This window comes from Zootoca vivipara, chromosome 7 (assembly GCF_963506605.1).
Source record: "Zootoca vivipara chromosome 7, rZooViv1.1, whole genome shotgun sequence".
Taxonomy (NCBI): Eukaryota; Metazoa; Chordata; class Lepidosauria; order Squamata; family Lacertidae; genus Zootoca; species Zootoca vivipara.
In genome coordinates, this window is record NC_083282.1 from 90,661,057 (window position 1) to 90,675,960 (window position 14,904).

A 14,904-nucleotide genomic window follows, 5' to 3' on the forward strand; every position below is an offset into this window, starting at 1 on the left:
CCAATTTGAACAGGCTTGCTTGTTCACACTTAGCCACGGTGTGTGATCCGGTCTACTACTTCTTTGACTCCTGCACTACTTGAGGAGCAAAAATCCCACATCACAGTTTGTAATTGCTGTTTATGTATAGCCAATAACCTCCCATCAATACTCTGCACAACAAAGGGGTCACAGAAAACTCTCGCAGAACATAAGCAATATGTTTTTGGCAACCATTAGAATCCAAGCAACACTTCACAATCTAGCTTTAGATGCAAATTACCGTATTTTACGGACCATAACACGCACCGGACCATACCACACACCTAGTTTTTAGAGGAGGAAAACAAGAAAAAATTTTTTTCTGGTTTTCCTCCTCTAAAAGGCTGGGAGGCGGCAGCAACAGCAGCAGCACAATTTCGACCGCTTCTCTCAACCCTCAGCTGCTGGCTTTCGGGCTGATGCTGCCTCCCCCTTGTCGCTGTCGGTGAAGGGGGAGGAGCTGCCAGCTCTCCAGGGGCAAGCCCGTTTGCCCCCCTCCTTGGGAGAGCCGGTGGCAGCACCAGAGCCCCGAAAGGAGCGCGCTGATGCCGCTGCTGGCTCTCCAGGGGCAAGCCCGTCTGCCCCTCCTGACGCCGCTCGCAAAAGCGGAGCGCGGCGGCGGCGGTGGGGGAGAGAGGAACGAGCAGCTCTTCCTCCTCAGAAGCCGCTCCCAGCGCGCTCCGCTTTTGCAAGCGGCGGCGGGTGGCTTCAGAGGAGGAAGAGCTTCTCGTTCCTCTCCCGCCCCAACTGCATTTTCATTTTGAGAATCCACTTCTGTCCATACTTCTCATGGTCTCAAACATTTCTCTTCTCTCAAAGACTTAGAGCCATAGCGTCTCAACCAACCTATATTCATGGAACACCCCGACAAATACCCCAATAATAATAATAATAATAATAATAATAATAATAATAATAATAATAATTTATTATTTATACCCCGCCCATCTGGCTGGGTTTCCCCAGCCACTCTTGACAGCTTCCAACAGAAAAACAAAATACAATAATCTATTAAACATTAAAAGCCTCCCTAAACAGGGCTGTCTTCAGATGTCTTCTAAAAATCTGGTAGCTGTTTTTCTCTTTGACATCTGATGGGAGGGCGTTCCACAGGGCGGGCGCCACTACCGAGAAGGCCCTCTGCCTGGTTCCCTGCAACTTAGCTTCTCGCAACTTAAATCGCTCCTTTCTGCACCTTCTTCCTCTCAGCCATGATTAGTGACACAGAAGGGGGGAGGATCACTCCTTTATTTTCCCAGGGGAAACTTTCCATTTTATAAGTTCATCAGTTGAACCACAAATAGATTATAGGCAAGCTTAGCAGCTTTACTAAAAACAAGTAAATAGGGCATCAAAAATTGTTCCAATACAAATTACACCTCAGTGTGCAGAGGAATATTTTCCAGAAAATCCATGTCTCTGACCATATAATAATGATTAATTATTTCAGTGTTGGATAACCAGTATTATGTGCAATGTTCTAAAGATGGACATAATTATAATCGTATATAATAGCAAAGAGCAATTAAGAAAAGGAAATGCTCAATGCTTTTGAAAGGTATCTTTTTCTTTCAAACAGCACTGAGGGTTTGACTTAAGTTTGCCAGACTATAGCACGGGTCACATGGCACCCAGATAAAGAACTCCAGTTCACAGAATATGTTGGAGCCAGAAGGCATCCTGAGCAAGTTTGCAGATGACACCAAATTGGGAGGGGTGGCTAACACCCCAGAGGACAGGATCACACTTCAGAATGACCTTAACAGATTAGACAACTGGGCCAAAGCAAACAAGATGAATTTTAACAAGGAGAAATTTAAAGTACTACACTTGGGCAAAAAAAATGAAAGGCACAAATACAGGATGGGAGACACCTGGCTTGAGAGCAGTACATGTGAAAAGGATCTAGGAGTCTTGGTAGACCACAAACTTGACATGAGTCAGCAGTGTGGTGCAGCAGCTAAAAAAGCCAATGCAATTCTGGGCTGCATCAATAGGAGTATAGCATCTAGATCAAGGGAAGTAATAGTACCACTGTATTCTGCTCTGGTCAGACCTCACCTGGAGTACTGTGTCCAGTTCTGGGCACCACAGTTCAAGAAGGATACTGACAAGCTGGAACGTGTCCAGAAGAGGGCAACCAAAATGGTCAAAGGCCTGGAAACGATGCCTTATGAGGAACGGCTTAGGGAGCTGGGTATGTTTAGCCTGGAGAAGAGAAGGTTAAGGGGTGATATGATAGCCATGTTCAAATATATTAAAGGATGTCATATAGAGGAGGGAGAAAGGTTGTTTTCTGCTGCTCCAGAGAAGCGGACACGGAGCAACGGATTCAAACTACAAGAAAGAAAATTCCACCTAAACATTAGGAAGAACTTCCTGACAGTAAGAGCTGTTCGGCAGTGGAATTTGCTGCCAAGGAGTGTGGTGGAGTCTCCTTCTTTGGAGGTCTTTAAGCAGAGGCTTAACAGCCATCTGTCAGGAATGCTTTGATGGTGTTTCCTGCTTGGCAGGGGGTTGGACTGGATGGCCCTTGTGGTCTCTTCCAACTCTATGATTCTATGATTCTATGAAGGCAAATCGGAAACCAGGTAGAAGCTGCTCCATGGGCAATTACTTTAAAAACTAGAATAAAAATCTTACTTTAGAGTGAGGCAAATAAGTTCCTGTTGAGACACAGTGTGAAACACGTGAAGCCTCGATGCCATCTGGTAAGGCAATAATTAGAATATATTTTAAGCACCACTTTTCAGGAGCCTGTATTATATGACAACCAAAACAGATGTCAAAGATTTAAGCACGCAGGATCCAAATGGTTAAAGGGCAACAAAACCCTCAAACATTGTTCATGTTCTCAGGTAAGAGAAGAAGCATCAGGCGGCTCAAGGCTCCAAAACTCACAGCAGACCAAGAAGTCTGTCAGGCATGTTAATAAGAGTCTGAAAAGCAAACTCAAATTCTGCGGAAACCATCGGACATTTCGAGCTGTTCCATTTGGCTGGGACGCATTCCACAGGTTTAGAAGTGCAATACGGGATTGTCACCTGACTCTGCACAAAAAAGATAATTCTTCTTACAACCTCAAGGTAATAAATGACAACGTCCTCCCGCCATCCACAACGCAACACTCATAGTTCTTACACCTTCCATGACAATAAACCTGAGGACAGAAGCCAGATATAACAATTTCTACAGATTCTATCGTAGACTCCTTTAGCACTTCACAGATAAATTAACCTCTTTCCTGACCTCTTTGCTATCCAGTTACAAAACTAACTTGATACTGAGCTGGATCTTCATGCTGCCGCGCCAGCTGCATTTAGACACAATGCTCACCAAATGTTAGCATTGTCTTTCTCAACCTGATGCACTCCAGATGTTTTTTAGACTACAACTCTCAAAAGGCCTCGCCCGCGTGACTCTGTGCTAGCTGTGCTTGATGATGATGATGATGATGATGATGTGACCCGCCCATCTCACTGGGTTGCCTTTGTCTGAACTTCAGGTAAGTTCTTTTAATTTTGTCTGCCCTTTTGGTGTGGATTCTCTCTCCCCACCCCATATTTAATTTTATTATATTACAGTACTGTTTCTGGTATTTTATCATTGATCACGGGAGGGGGGGGGGGCTTTTTAGGGCCAAGAAGTGAAGCATAAACTCTCTCTCTCTCATATATATATATGTGTGTGTGTGTGTGTACCGTATGTATGTATCATGTATACCATGTGTGTACACACACACACACACACACACACACACACACACACACCACCCATATGCCTCCTAAAGTGGCAATAAGACCAACAATTGTACCTCTGCAATGGATATTTCTTACAGGCCCCAAATTCTCGGAAACATACGGTAACTTTCTTTCATTGTTCTTTTTGGCTGCTGAAATGCTGCAAAGTTCCACTTATTATTTCTATACCACCCTTCATTCATAGATCTCAGGGTGGTTTACAGCATAAAAATACAAGTTAAAAACACAAAACTCATAATAAAACAAAACAAAACAAAAAACCCCACCCCCCTCTGATGCTTTTACCTTCTGAGAATGAGCTTTTAAATCATTTATGATCAGGAATCTGCAGATTTGGGAAATGCTATGTTAAAACATAGATCAAACCTATCCATTCTGAAGGAAATCAGCCCCGAGTGCTCCCTGGAAGGACAGATCCTGAAGCTGAGGCCTCAATACTTTGGCCACCTCATGAGAAGAGAAGACTCCCTGGAAAAGACCCTGATGTTGGGAAAGATGGAGGGCACAAGGAGAAGGGGACGACAGAGGACGAGATGGTTGGACAGTGTTCTCGAAGCTACGAAAATGAGTTTGACCAAACTGCGGGAGGCAGTGCAAGACAGAAGTGCCTGGCGTGCTCTGGTCCATGGGGTCATGAAGAGTCGGACACGACTAAACGACAACAATGGTGAAACATTCCAAAGCATGATTGAAATGCAAAATGATTCTCAGCTACCTTTTTTTACTACCCACATGACTGGCAGTACATAAAAGAAAGCACTTCTTTATGCAGCACAGTTAAACTCTGGAACTTGCTCCCACAGGAGGCACCAACTTCAGGGAGGAGAGGGCTATCAAAAGATACTAGCATGTCGTTGGGGATCCTGCCATCTTCCATTCTGTGGACATGACCAAGCAAGTGTAGACATCGGTGAGACAGAACATGCTGGGAGAGCACATCTTTGTTTGAAACCCTATCCTGCCATGTGATGCTCCAAACCTTCCTGACACAGTACATGTGGAAGGCGTTGAGGCATTGCTCCTGGCAGGTGCAAGCTGCCTACGTCTCACCACCATAAAATAGCATGCTCAACATGCAAGCCTGGTAGACCTTCATCTTGGCATTGGTCATTAGCATCACATACTCCCGTACCCTTCTGGAGGGGCAAGCCACTGTCATAGCTGACTTGCCAGATGGACAAAATCATTTACCGGCTCCCAGTGGAGCCCAGTGGAAGGCTGCAAAAGGCCATGGTTTGCATCTCAAACATTGGACAGCGGGAAGACCATTCCCAAAGCATCACTTGAAAGTGGGGCATCTGGACTGTTTCATATAAAAGAAGGCAGGTATCACGGACTCAGACTGCTTAGGGCCTTAAAGGTTGAAGTTAGCACTTCAGAGTGAGCCCAGAAGTAAATTGGTAGCCAGCACAGTTGAAAGAGCACCAATGTGATGTGATCAATATGAACGTTGTTCTCTTATGGTTCCATGAACGTTAATGCTTAAAACTACAGTAACCCAAGAATCCAGTTACAGTAATACCTTGATGACAAGCACAATGTTATCAACATTCACAGGATGTAATTCAGCCTTTGGAGGCATTATTAGTAAAAAGGCAAATTGCTTTACACAGGGACTTTAAAAAAATCCTATGCTTGGGTTTTCTCCTCGGTTCACATTTTAACGTACAAACCCCCTCAAAATCAAGCCCAACACAACAATGCCGCTAACAAAACGAAGAGCTGCCATTCTTCAGCAGCAGACACGTTGGGAAAAGACAGGCTTCTGGCTATTTTTGGATTAGGTCATTTCAGCTAGCCCACACTAGATTAAATAGGCCTTTGGAGGAGGTATTTTTAAAGCACGTGGCTCTCAGCCAGCTTAACTCTCTCTCTCTCTCTCTCTCTCTCTCTCTCTCTCGTGGCACGGGCCTATCTATTTTCAACAAAAGATGCTTATAAAAACAAAGCAAAACTGAGCATTATTTGGTTCTCAAAGCTGGCTCTTCAAAAGAACTAGATGCATTGCATACCAGAGGCAAATCATGCTCCCATCCTGGTGGTGGGTAAAGAAATTTAGCGGGGTGTGTGAGTGTGACAAGTAAATAAGACTTGCAACAGCTAGAATAAAAAAGCAGACATTTTGCAAATTCCCCCCCCCAAAGCCATGTTAAGATGGGGGAAGCTATGTGACTCAGTGGGCATAATGATCCCAGCTGTAAGGATGGTTTGCATATATGCCTGAAATCCACTTCTGCAAATACAGCAGACCCACTGAAACAAGGGCATCTGGGTTTAATTTATGAGCTCGGAGTGCACCCACCGAAATCAATGGACATGACTATCTTCAGTTCATTGATTTCAAGTACTCTATGACTTTCTTAGATACAAACCAGAAAATCCCAATACATTCACATTTAATGCTAGATTTCATTTGCACTGCAGCTACATTGTGCTTTGAGAGCTCTGGCTGAGGTGCCTTATAGTATTTAAATTAAGCAGTTATGCCTTGAGCTCCAAGGCCCAAATGCAACGCAGGATGAAAACACAGAGCTGCATCAGCATGAAATTCCCTGCATGTTCATCTGAGATTAACTGAAATTCAGAAACCAAATTATTTCCCTCGTTGGATGGCACTGAGAGTCCTCTTTACACTTTAACATTTTCAGTGTTGTGTAAGGTGGACAAAGTATTTTGATGGGTGCTTGCAAAAGTACAGTAGCTGGAACTGAATTTGGCATCTTAAGGATATCAATATTAAGATTTTAAAAATGAAGTTTCTGGCTCTCATGCCAGTAAAGAGAACATGAGAATATGTGGGAGATACCTGAGAAAATTTTACTACTAAACAATTAATTAGCACTAAGAATATCCTTTGTATTGAACAGAACATGGCACAATGGGTCAGTACATCTGATCTTAGATCTTATGTGATGATGATCAGATGTACTGATCAGCCCAAGATCTATAAAGTACAGTGGGATAAATTATGGAGATCAACTATGAGATTTACAGCCTGTACTGGAATCAAAGAAAACATGATGAAGTTAGTGTATAGGTGGCACTTGACACCAGAAAAGATGGCAAAGATCTTTAAAACAGAATCGAAGGAATGTTAAAGTGTCAGGAGAAAGTCGGCAGTTATTTTCATTGTTGGTGGGAGTGTACAAATATTTATACATTTTGGAACGAGATATATGAGAATTTGAAAAGGATGTTAAAAATTACATTTGAAAAGAAACCTGAGTATTTCTTATTAAGTTTGATCCCAGAAAATATACCAGAAGATAGGAAAATTATTTTTTTGTATGCCGGCACAGCAGCGAGACTACACATAGCTCAAAATTGGAAAGGGGAGGAAACACCAATAATCCAAGAGTGGCAGATCAAATTACTGTAGTAGAATTTATGAATTTGGCAAAGATGACAGCGGCAATTAGGAATATACCAAAACAAAGATCGAAAGCTGAATGGAAGTATGTGGAAGATTATTTTTTAAAAAGAAGGTATAAAAATGGAGTTAGTGATTTGTTTTGATTAAGAGGGCACATGAGAATACGTATATATAGAAAGGTGAATTAATTAGTTTTATATTCCAAATTTTTAAGAGGTAAAGCAAGTTACATGTATATATTAAGGGAAATGATGTACTAACGATTGGAAGTCAATTTTAAGTTATATTGTATAGGTTTTTATGTTTTTATTCTATAGATTTCTGTTTCGGGATTTGCTTTAATTCGTTGATTTGTTTATTTTGCCCAATAGGTATAAATTAATTTGGTTTAATTTATGTATTGTTTTACGTTGGGTGGCTTAAGTTTGAATTTATGTTGTTATATTTGTTTTTGTATTTTTTAAAAAATCTGAATAAAGTAAGTTAAAATTTTAAATTAAAAAAATGGGTCAGTACATCTGGCTGTTAACTAGAAGGTTGGTGGTCTGAACCCACCCAAGGGACTGCTGTGGGCAAGATCCTGCATTCCAACTCTGCAATTCTATGATTCTAAGCACTGAGCACCCACAAGGATTTTTGAGAAAGTTATAGAAGAGTCCTATCCCTTCCTTGTTTCTCAATTGGTAGACTTGGTTTCCATTAAAAAGCAGTCCTAGTTTCTGGATAAAATCTTTCCCCTTGCAGTTGTTTTCTATAGATTATTAATATCAGCAGTCATACTGCAAAATATTTTCAACTTGTCACATGATGCTAATCTGACAAATCTAGCTACCTACTTTAGTCAATCTGACAGGGATACTTTAGAACAGGCATCCCCAAACTTTGGCCCTCCAGATGTTTTAGACTATAATTCCCATCTTCCCCGACCACTGGTCCTGTTAGCTAGGGATCATGGGAGTTGTAGGCCAAAACATCTGGAGGGCCGCAGTTTGGGGATGCCTGCTTTAAAATCTAGACTCTTTCAGTTTGGGACAGCAGTTAAATAGGAAGGTCCAACAACGTAGGCTTATACCAGCATTGCTCAGAGGATTTCTCAATGCATGAAAGCTATCTTAAAGGTAAAGGGACCCCTGACCATTAGGTCCAGTCATGACCGACTCTGGGGTTGCGGCGCTCATCTCGCATTATTGACTGAGGAAGCCGGCATACAGCTTCCAGGTCATGTGGCCAACAGGACTAAGCCACTTCTGGCGAACCAGAGAAACACACGGAAACGCCGTTTACCTTCCTGCTATAGTGGTACCTATTTATCTACTTGCACTTGACGTGCTTTCGAACTGCTAGGTTGGCAGGAGCAGGGACCGAGCAACGGGAGCTCACCCCATCGCGGGGATTCGAACTGCCGACCTTCTGATTGGCAAGCCTTAGGCTCTGTGGTTTAACCCACAGCGCAACCCGCGTCCTGAAAGCTATCTTACCCCATTAGCAAATGTAACCTGGAGAAGCAACACATATCTCAACACAGCTGCTCTCATGATTCGGCAGATAGTGGACAGATTGGCATATAACACCCTGGTCTGTTTAACCCAAAGTGTGGCTTGTTTGATTCTCTAAACCCAGCCTCACCAGTTTTCTTCTGCAAATCTCTGCCTTGCTACAAACTATAAACTTCCAGAACCCCAAATCTACAAACAAACATTTCGTTTTAGCCTCATTCTGCTTTGAACCTGATGGTCTTGCATTCAAAAATAAAGTTAGGTGCCAGAATGGAAGCAAAACTAATTTAAATGTGAGATGACAAAAGAGTTTCCATATAATGGAAAACCTACAAGTTCGCTTTTCACAGGTAATGGAATATCTAATGTGTACAGATTTTATATTCTGGAGAACAACCATATCACTATCTTTTCCACAGATTCAGCCCTTTTGGGGAGCCCTATTTCATGGGTCCCACTTATGTTCTGTACCTTTAAAGAGCATGCCTTGCTACACACTCACCAGCCATCTGTTATGCATTCGAGGCAGGGAGGGTTCCCTTGAAGTGGTTTCTCTCCATAGGCTATGAAGAAAGGTAATCTCCTGGATTAAAACAGCATCACTCTTAACTGTCTAAATACCAAGCACTAAGGGTTTATAGTTAGTACTATTGCAGGGGGGGGGGGGTGAGGGGAACAGACATGCACATATGTCTGCTCCACATTTCTTCATTACTTTCATTGTTTTCATGTATCTTAACCAATGTTTAAGTGTATCATGTCAGACTTAATTTAGATTAACACACGTCTTTGCGCATTGAGTCACTACAGTGACTCAGAGTCCCTCCTTTATCAGTGAACATCTGTGCCTTCATTTTAACACCCAGCCTCATGGTGGAATCACTGCACAATGCAAGCTAATTTGGTCGCTGGGGGGGGGGGAGTACAAAGCTGTCAGTCTTGTTTTCATGCGGCCCCCCCTCAGGAAAATAAGAAGGGGGGCTATTCAAACTAACAATCCAACACCTTCAAAATCTCTGATATATATTAGTATCAGCACCAACATATAACTCTGTAAGGAAACTGCAAGGTACATATGCTTTGTCATTTACAATAGCCCTCCTTTTACAGCCGATTTTAAGAGTATTCCCCATGTCTAACTAAACAAACTGAAGCGGCTTAATAGGAGTGACTGATCCCAAGTTGCTTACTCTGCCTTGGCAATAAAAATACATCTCTGAAGCCAGCAAGCTGACAAACTTCATTAGTCTTCTAAAGTGCTACGGTGAAAGAACGCCAAATATGCCCCAATTGTGAACATTCTAATGATCAGCCTCTATGTGCAGCTTGTACAGCACATGAGGAGGTTTTCAAAGAGCCTGATCAACTTCTTCCTCTGAATTCGCAAAGCCAATTGACCAGGCCCACTTCTAGAACACCTACATGCTGACATGAAATTAAGCAATGGATTGAAATCTTCAGCCACTGGGATCTTCAATATAGAGTCAATGTAGTATAGTGTTAGAATGTTGGGCTAGGACCTGGGAGACCAGGGTTCAAATCCCTGCTCAGCTACAATGCGCACTGGGTGACTTTGGGCCAGTAACTGGGGAGGGGGACAGCTCCTTAGAGAAAAATGTGGGCTATAAATGCAGTAAAAAATAATTATTTAATATCTCTTTATTCCAAATGCATCAATTCTTGGGCTATGGTCCAATTTCAAAGCTGTCCAGTAACATCTCCCTACCCTTTTGCACAAATGTGTGGCCTGAGACTAGCGACCTCCTTAGCTTTATGGACAGGTGCATATATGGCACAAAGCCCCCCCAAGCTGATGTTATTTTAGTGCATTGTGTACCAGGCTTGCCCACTTAGTATGACCGAATCCTACAAAACTGATAGTGTGGTGCATCAACTGAATTCCATCCAGGATTATCAGTTTGCAAATCAGCTCCATTTATTTATTTATTTATTTGGTCCACTGGCAGCAGTTTTATCACCTGTATGTTATTTTTATATTGCTTTTATGCTATGCACTTTCTCTTTTCTGTACGCCACTTTGGTATTTTCTAGTAGCACATGGCTTTGAAATCTTTAAAATACAATTAATCTTTTGAGACCTTCTTTTCAACATGGCCTTATAGGACTTGGCATTTTGCATGTTGCCAACTCTCACCCTCCTGCAACATCAAAATATCTACCACCCACCTGCCCAAGTCCCTTGTCTTCCAGCAGTAGCCAGCACTAGATCTGCAGAGACACACAAGCCCATTCCACAATGCATTTTCGGATCCTGCATGAGGCTTTGTTCACAAGAGATGCACACTCATTTGATGATAAGAATACAAACCTACGTGAAATCAATGAACTTCAATTCAATGACCATCCTCAACATTGCCAACTGCTAAGAAGCGTGTTGGGTGAAACACTTCCTTTCTTATGAAGCTGAATGACCTCTCAACTACTTAATGGGAGCTCTGATATCACAATGAATTGGTTGACATCACAAAATGGAACAAGCAACAGAAGAGCCAAAGAAATTTTGAAGGAGCACTGAACATCGGTGGCTGCAAAGGAGAGGCAGCACAACTGAAGCTCAGAAGTGATGAAGCCCCAGCAAGACTATAGGGCTGAAGGCTATGACACGGACCACGTGGAAAGGAACCACAGAAACAAAAGGCAAAGATTGGCTGGAGATGACAGTGCCAAAAGGTTAGTACCGCAATCCCAGAATGAGTGTGACAACTAAAATGGAGAAGTACCCACAACTGACATTGGTTTGTCAGTGATGGGGGAGAGAGAGAAAAGGGCAGGTGTAGAGTGAGCAGGATAGCTAGCTAGCAATGGGAGGGGAAGTAGCTAAAGACCAAAGATATGGGAACTGGCCAGGGAAGAATAGCTGACTAATGATAGGGGTGGGGAGATAGAAAAGTAGCAAGGAAGACAGTAAATCAACTGTGGGGCTCATATGGCATCGGGAGGAGGTCAGATACAAGGAGGGTCAGTGCTTTTTTCTGGGGGGACGCAGGGGTAAGCATACCCCTAAATATTTTGTGAATCTAAGTTTGGCCTCTTTGAGGGGCAGTATTTCAATATGAGTAGGAAAATGAGAGTACCACTAAACATCTTTTTGGGGGGGGGGAGCACTGGGAAAGACTATTATGAAGGGAATGAAATGGGTAGTTGTGAAAGGGCTACCTTGGTTGGAAGCCATGGCTCAGTGGCCCAGCACATGACTGGCATGCATAAAAGACATAGGCTGAGTACCCAGCATTTTCAATTAAGCAACCACCATGAATAGGGTCAAAACCAGGGTGGATTTTATTTAAATCTAACTGATTTAAATCACGATTTAAATCACTAGTCAGTAAGGCTTGATTTAAATCATAGTTTTCTACATAAAGACTAATTCTTGCTCGTATAACTTTAATATGCAAGTAGATGAAGATTTTTAGAATAACAACTTTTCATATTAGTTTTTTTATCCCCAGTTTAATAGGTTAATCATTCATATTTGGACAACTTTACTGTTGTACTTAGGAAGGAGAAAAATAACCATTACCTTAATAATAACAATTTAAATAGATTTATTCAACTGAAACAATAACATTACAGCATATGTTATTTGCTTAAACAAACAACCATGTTTGTTAACTAATTTGGCTAAACAAAAACAAAATATATATATTTTAAGAAACTTAGACTGTCAGCCCAGCCTACACATGAAAAACTTAAACACTGTCTACTCCAAACAATCAGAAAAATATTGTTTCTATTCTGTTCAGTGAACTTCAGCACTGAAGGGGTTGTTTCTGTATTCATAGGTTTGTAGAACAATAGGATTAAGGTCTTTTTCTCAACTCTGTTCATGTTATAACATTTTTGCTGTAAAGAAGAGGCATGTGATTTCTGTTGAGTCAAATTCAGTTTTGAGAACTGCAAAAGTAAACCAAGCATCTGTGATAATATCTTGTAGGCAGAGAAACTGCCCAATAATCTTACAAAAACCTCTGGAAGAGCATGACATTGTAAATGGATTAATGGAATTTATTTACCCCAAAAATTAAACATATACAACCTTATTCTACATAATTAAAAAACTAATCTTTATTTCATGATGGAACAACCTTTGGATGGTAATATATTTTGCTCGAAAAGCATTTTATTTAAAAAATATCTGATTTAAATAAAAAATCCGATTTAAATCAAAAAAATCTGATTTTTTATTTTTTTAAAAAAAATAATAATTGATTTTTATCCCCCTGGTCAAAACAGATCTCTCTGCCTAAGGCCTTGAGAGCCTGCTAATTTATTTTATTTGATGTATTAAATTTCTATACCACCCTTCATCCGAGGATTACAGGGTGGTATACAATATGGAAACACACACAAAAAAAACCCATTAAGTAGTAGCAAAGTAAAAACTGCAGCCCACCCCCACAGCAGATTGCACTGGATTAGATCAATTGGGAGAAATGAATCAGAGTAAGGCAGAATCATGTGTTCCTACAAAAAGAGGAGCGACCAAAATGCAATAGATGGAAACAAGCAATGGGAACAGGTGGTTGGCAGATGGAGATTAATAATGATGGGAAGGTGGCCTGCATGAAAGCTATGGGGCCTGGCAAGCTCTGTCCTATGTCCTTGAGGTGCTTCAAGTGCCTTGACAGCTCAGCAGTAGCCTCAGCATTCCCTTGTACCGTTCTCTTCCCGACCACCAAAGCTGGAGAAGAGGATAATCCCCACCCTCTATCTCCAAGGGTGGAAGGAAGGCTGGGGTTCATTACACTCATCTGAGTGTGATGGAACATTTGCCACAGCAAGCAGAACTGCTGGCCTATACTTGCTGGAAAGGTTGTGAGACTGAAGGGGATTCCGTTCTCACCTCTCAAAGTAATAGCTTTGTTAATTTCTGCTGGTATAGCATATTCTTATAAAATGCCAATGCCTTTTAAAATGCTAGCATCCCTTGTGGCTCATTTTGTAGCTACACTCATAAATAGCAGCACACTAATCTCTGGTATACAGAAGTATGCTGTATGAAGCGCTCCCTGTAAGTGCACAGGTGGCTATGAATAAGAAGCCAGCAAAGAAAAGTAGGTGCTCCACCAGCCAGGAATTATTCCTAGGGGGAAACGGCTCCCAGCCCCAAATCAACCATGTCAGAAGGTATGCCTGATTACCCTTACAGAGGGATCACCAAGGGCACACAGGTATGGCACACTTCCCAGTTTAGCACAACAGCGCTGCAACAAATCCTTTAAAAAGGAGTGCAGGACAACCCCATGCCAGCTCTGAAATAGTCCACAGAGGTCCCAGATGCCCGCATTCGAGATAACAGGTAAAAGGCCAGTGCAGTTTCGAAGTCAATCCCTTGTGGATTGCATGGGACAGATGTGCATTAGACCTCCCTGAAATCATTTATGCAGACATAGCTAAAAGATAGCCACATCTGCTGATCCACGGCTGGTGGGGGCTTGAGTTAATGGAGAAAAAGAGCCCAGAGTTCAAGTGATGAGGAAACCCAAGCATCTAAAGGACTATGCTAATCAATGGTAAACTAGGAGGGACCCTGACTTCATTAGACTGTTATTTTGATGTCTATTAGTTAGTTGTGCATGTCACTCTCTATTGCTCTATCACTCTTGAGAACTTAGATGCCAATGCAGCATACCACCTTCTACCCTTCAAAACTAGCTTTGGCACTCCATTACACATTTCTCAAACTGCATGCATGACAACTAGTTGTGGAAACAAGGGATGAGTCTTGCACACCAGCACCTGTTAAATTCTGGGCATTCAAAGGTTATTGTTCCAGAACTCAGGTCACATTAGATCTCAGAACTCTTTAGTTTTATTTAGTTATGGAAGTTTTTAATGACTGATGTTTTAATGTATTTTTAATCTTTTGTTGGAAGCCGCCCAGAGTGCCTGGGGAAACCCAGCCAGATGGGCGGGGTATCTTTATTATTTATTTATTTCATCATCATCATCATCATCATCTTTCTATTTAAAACCTGGTGATGCTAAATTCTCGAGAATAATCTGGATTAATTAGAATATTATACCATTCAATGGCACTGCCAAAACCAGTTACTGGCACTAAATAATAATATAGAAACGTCAACTGTTTAAATCAAGGCCACCTCACATGCTGTTATACATAACTGTATAGGCCTAGGTACTTTAAATGTATAAAGCATTAAAGCTACTTTTTGTTATATATATATATATCACACTGTCTGGCCCAGGGTATAGAATTGCTAAGAATAAG

General features: G+C 41.7%; 1 protein-coding gene across 2 annotated transcripts in view; it reads right to left on the reverse strand.

Annotated features, from left to right (window-relative positions):
* DNAJC5 (DnaJ heat shock protein family (Hsp40) member C5) overlaps positions 1–14,904 on the reverse strand; it is a 54,455-nt gene that overhangs the window by 15,153 nt on the left and 24,398 nt on the right. The gene's annotated exons all lie outside the window — the stretch shown is intronic.